This window comes from Microtus ochrogaster, linkage group LG1 (assembly GCF_000317375.1).
Source record: "Microtus ochrogaster isolate Prairie Vole_2 linkage group LG1, MicOch1.0, whole genome shotgun sequence".
Classification (NCBI taxonomy): domain Eukaryota; kingdom Metazoa; phylum Chordata; class Mammalia; order Rodentia; family Cricetidae; genus Microtus; species Microtus ochrogaster.
This window is the reverse complement of record NC_022027.1, coordinates 54,862,182-54,867,709: the sequence shown is the minus strand read 5'-3', so window position 1 is coordinate 54,867,709 and position 5,528 is coordinate 54,862,182. Positions and strand designations below refer to the sequence as shown.

The 5,528-nt window shown below is 48.0% G+C and overlaps 1 protein-coding gene across 2 annotated transcripts in view; it reads right to left on the bottom strand.

The window, feature by feature from the left end:
• Positions 1-5,528, bottom strand: part of Lrrc8b (leucine rich repeat containing 8 VRAC subunit B) — a 63,718-nt gene extending 58,190 nt beyond the window's left edge. For both annotated transcript variants that reach the window (XM_026785083.1, XM_013350927.2), the window contains exon 1: positions 5,498-5,528. The gene's annotated coding sequence lies outside the window, so the exon portion shown is untranslated. The remainder of the gene's footprint in view (positions 1-5,497) is intronic.

Sequence of the window (5,528 nt, the reverse complement as noted above, 5' to 3'; positions counted from 1 at the left end):
GAGAGACAGGCTGTACACACAGGGAGAGGGAGAGGCTGTACACACAGGGAGAGACAGGCTGTACACACAGTGAGAGACAGGCTGTACATACAGGGAGAGGGAGAGAATGTACACACAGTGAGAGACAGGCTGTACATACAGAGAGAGACAGGCTGTACATACAGGGAGGAAACAGGCTGTACACAAAGGGAGAGAGAGGCTGTACAAACAGGTAGAGACAGGCTGTACATACAGGGAGAGAGAGAGAGATGTACACACAGGGAGAGAGAGGCTGTACATACTCACTGAGCAAGAGGCTTTATACCGGGGGAAGAGACAGATTCAGAATTACTGCCAAGGCCCATTTGATTTCATGAGTCATTGTTTAATCTATGCTGTTTCTAATCTAAGAAATACATGCTGACAGTGAGTAAATCATACATTGCTAAACCTGGCACAGTGGCGCACGCCTTTAATCCCAGCGCTAAGACTGAGGCAGGTAGATCTTGAGTTCAAGCCCAGCCTGGTCTAAGGGAGAGTTCCAGGAAATCCAGGGCTACATATAGAGACCCTGTCTCAACAAATAACAACCATTGCTTCTGCCAATCAAACACACCTATCTCCGTCCCACAACAAGGTATTATCCAACAATATGATAACCACCAACTGGGGCAAATGCTCAAACACTTAAAATAGGATTTGAAACCAATAGAGAAGGAATATTCAGGGCTATAAAGACATTTATTGAAGACATTTTGACACATGTTAACATGTTTGGTTTGAGACTGTGTATCTATCCTGATGGGCCTGGAATGCAGAGATCCGCATCCTGCTGAGGGCTGGGATTAAGGCATGTGCCATTACATCCAGCAGTTCTTAAAAATTCTATATTTTTAAGATTGAAAGTATATATTAAACATGTTAGGCCAGATATAGTAGCACACGCCTTTTATCCCAGCACTTGGGAGGCAGAGGCAAATCAATCTCTGTGAATTCAAGGCCAGCTTGAATTACTTGAATACAGTAATTTTCAGACCAATTAGGGTTATACAGTATGATAATGTTAAAAAACAAACAAACAAAAAAACCAACTAAGCATGGCAGTGGTGGCACAAGTCTTTAATTCCAGCACTCAGGAGGCAGAGGCAGGTAGATCTTTGTGAGTTTATTTATTTATTTATTTTGGTTTTCTCGAGACAGGGTTTCTCTATGGTTTTGGAGCCTGTCCTGGAACTAGCTCTTGTAGACCAGGCTGGTCTCGAACTCACAGAGATCCGCCTGCCTCTGCCTCCCAAGTGCTGGGATTAAAGGCGTGCGCCACCACCGCCCGTCTCTTTGTGAGTTTAAAGCCAGCCTGTTCTACAAGAGTTAGTTCCAGGACTACAACTAGCTAGGACTGAGAAACCTGCCTCAAAAAGCCAAAACCAAACCAAACAAAAACAACAAAAAACTAGGATCCCTAAGACGCTCATATTTAAGAACAAGATGGGAAGTGTGACAGAGGTCAACAGCCTTTGCTGGTGACCTGAGTTAGATTCCTCCTGGATGCAGCCACCTGCCTCGGTGTTCCCCAGCCCAGCTATCCTAAGCAACGGAAGACAAGAGTACTGACCTGCGCAGTAGTCAAAATAATAATAGACTATCTCAAAAACAATATGGAAGAAGAAAGCCTGGCCCTTGGAAGCTGTCATCTAGCCCTTACACACACCCCTCCCTCACACAAAGAAAAAGGGGAAAAATGAAAATTAAAGAAACAGTGTTTGGATACTTGCCGTCCTGTCTTTCCTAAGAGAGTGAACCCCTGCACTCTGTGCCTGGGAGTAACTATGGCCACAAGTGGCCATCGTGAGCATGGCCTTCTAGGCAATGACAAGTAGTATTGGAAGCTCCCAACAAGTTTTCTCACAAGACTGCAAGCTGATGCCTTCCCCTCTCCTTCCAGGCCTTCTTTCTGCCAGGTGGAACAAGGCTGTTGTAACTAAAGCTTCCCCCTTGGACTATAAGGGCCTTACAGTAGGAATGGTGGAGCCAATAAATGGAAACGGTCTTCCCAGAAGACAATAGAGCCATCATATACCTCTTGCTTGTCAGTCCATAACTGTGTGTGTGTGTGTGTGTGTGTGTGTGTGTGTGTGTGTATGAGCTTGTCTCATCCGTAACCCAGCCCCCCCATACACGACTGGATCAGAATTTACTATGTAGCCCAGGCCGCCTTGGATTTGTGGTAATCCTCCGGTGTTACTGTCCCAAATATTAGGATTACAAGCATTATCACTTTGCCTAGCTGTCAATTAACTCTTGTACTAACTGAGAAAGGGAAGCAAACATCACTTTGTTTAGGTCATTGCTCTGTAATTGCTGACTGGGAGCTAATCTTAACTAAGCCAGCAACTCATCCAAAGTGACGGCAAAGGTCAGATGCAAGTCCTCCGGCATGCATGCTTCATGGTCTCAGGCAAAGTTTGAAGACTTCTGATTTGAAGTTTTCAGGAGATTTTGTGTGTGGTAAGGGAATGTTGCAAAAAGCTGAAAAAAGGTTTGAAGAAAGATAATAAAGGAAGGCTCAGACGTGCTCTTAATCCTGCACACTCAGAATTAAGGAAAATGACAAAATGAAGTGTAACAGTAGAGACCTGGGTCTCCACCAGAGAGGGGCAAAGCAAAGTCTCAGTCTTCTACCACAGCACTTAGGAGGCTGGGGAGCTGGAAACAACAAAAACAACCGAGCACGGGCAGCTCCTGTGTTTGATGGTGGGTACTACAGAGAGGCCCTGTGGGAAAGGTGGGTCAGACAGACAGACAGGCAGGAAAGAACTGTAAAGTGGTCTGAATTCAAAGAAGCAACAGAAGTAGTTCAAATAGTCTGGAAAGGGGACAAGGAGAGTCACGTGACCCACATCAAAGGCCGCCTGAAGGTCAGCAAGCCAAAGGAAAAGGTCAAGGTTGAAGCTGGGCGCCCATTCCCGTTCCCTTTACTCTTTCCCAAGAGCACTGAAGGAGCAAACTTAACTGTTGCAAGTGAGAGCAGAACCCTAAAGATAGGGAAATCTCACAGGAGAAAGCTCACTATCACCTGATTGCTAAACGACTCCACATCCCGTAAAAGAACTGTTTTGCAGAGAAAAGGAAATCAGTGGAGGTGTGAGGGGAGCTGAGGCCGGGGAGACAGCCCAGCAGACAAACACAGCTTCAGAGCCACTGATGCCCGAGTTCAGTCCCTGAGACTCACACACAGGCAGAAGGCAGAGTTGTTCTCTGGCCTCCACATGTGTGCTGTAGCATGCAAGAGCCGGCACACACGCTTCATACACATGTCACACATGCGTCACATGCACCACACATGCACAAGTCTATTTTTTTTTCAAGAAAATGCAGTTGAAACGTGTAAGTCGAAAGCAGCCAACAGCAGTAAGTATGCAAATAAACAGTCACGACATGGATTGGGAGAAAATCCACAACCGTTTTGGGAAATTCTAGACGGCACTGGTGTCTTTTAGGGGGCCACAGAACCCAGTTGTTTGCTGGTACATCGGAGCTCTGGGACTAGGCATCGTGGAGAGCATGGTCTATAACAAGTTGACCAACCAACCATCCACCTGTGTCGAGAAACACACCAGAATCAGAACCCATTCATTTCCAATAACACCCGAGAGCAACACAGGGATGCCGGGAGAGAGACGAAGAAACTGGAAATTCAGCGAGAGATGCCAAACAAAAATCAGGCATTGGGTTTTGCATGGACGGTTGAAATAAAAATGAACACAATATACTCCTATATGACAATTTCAAGAAACATTTACAAGTTAAAAATTTCTGATGAAAAAAAAATTTTCCCTTTCAAACTCAGAAAACAAATGGAAAAGATGCGTCAGGTCACAGAGGGCAAACACCCACCCACGTGGTCATCTAAAACACTTCAGGTCACCTGGTGTCCTCTCCGAATTTTATTGCTTAGAGCTATGTTTAATTCATGTTGATGTTTTCAGTCCGAGGATTATGAAAATTAAAACAGTAGTGGGGAATTGTGGTGGGGATAGCCAGCAGGCTGAAAACAAATCTCAACACGTCAAAGGCAATTGCTCATAGTGTGAACATATGTATCTGAGGTTCATGTTGAAACAACCTTCTGATCAGAAAAAAAAAAACCCACTCAGTCTAACTCTAACACAAAGATTACGTCCCCCACTTGGGAAACCAGGCATAAGAGAAGCGGTGTGACTCAAAGTGTCCTCACAGACAACTCTGCTTCCCCACGCCCCACGTTTAGCTCCTAGCAGCCTCAGGCATGTTAGGGCTTAAGGTTTTAAATCGCACAGGCCCAGTTACCTGGGGATTAACTGTCATTTCTTAAGCTCTTCAAGAGTGGACCTGCTCACTGGGAAAGCTCGGGGCAAAAGAAAACGAGTTTGGCATCCAAGACTCAACATTTTAGGTACTTAGGCGGCAGACTTTATGCATGTGACGGTACTGGAGCTGTTATATTGCCCCTTTCCATACATCTTCCAGACCTAGATTTAGGATTAGGACATAGGTATTAAAATCACACACTCTCACTGTTTCTGAGGGACACTGACCCCCGCCCCCAGCCTCGCCCCTGTTAAGCCAGTGGAGCCACACTCCCAGTCTCTAACTTCTTCTTGGTCTACACTGAACAAATTACCTAAACTGGTCTCACACTTTACAATTTTAAAAAGTTTTACTCATATCTTTATATAGCTGATCCTCCCCCCTCCCGTTTCTGGTAGGGTACAATGTACTCAAGGAAACCCACTCATTGGTATTGACTTTTAATTTAGGTTTGTTCTCTGGGATGGGGGGAGCAAGGGGTTCCCAGTGGTGTTTTTTCATGACCACACACTAAAGTCTTCCACAAACATCAGATGACTACAGGCAACCTATGGACTTTGGGAGTCAGTCGAGGACATGGATTAAGGAGCCTCTTCCCTTCTGACCTGCCAGCACCTGCAGCCCTCCTAGGAGGAGGAACCTCCAAGAGTCTTCCAATGGAAACTAGTTGACCCCTTCGAGCTCAGATACTAAAATCACAGTTGTAGGCCGGTAAATACCCAAGAGCATAAAATGTCTGTCGACAGGAGGCGCCAGGGCAGGGGGCAAACGTCGGCGACCCAATGTGGACCCCCTTGAGTGAGCCGTGCTCACCAGCGACGTGACCCCGGGTGAAGGAGGAGGGTCCCCTCCCCGCAGTCCCCAGGACACACACAGGTGCGCGCTCAGCCGTGGGAGCAGCGGAGGCGCCGCCTGGGTGCGGCCGCCCCCTCCCCTCGCCCGCAATGACCCCCAGCATCCCGGAGAGGTGGTGCGTGGGGACCGCGCCCTCCCACTCGCGGGGGCGTGGGAGCCGCGCGGCCGCCGCTCAGCTGCCGACTGTGCCACCTGCCCGCTGCGGGACTCCCAAGTGAGGCGCGGCCAGGTAACCGCACCTGCCTTGCGGCCCCCCACCTGCTGCTGCCGCCGCCGCGTCCCCTTCTTCCCCCTGGGCCCCGCGGTCCCCACCTACCTTGGCGCCCAGAGCCCCCCGGGGCCCGCGC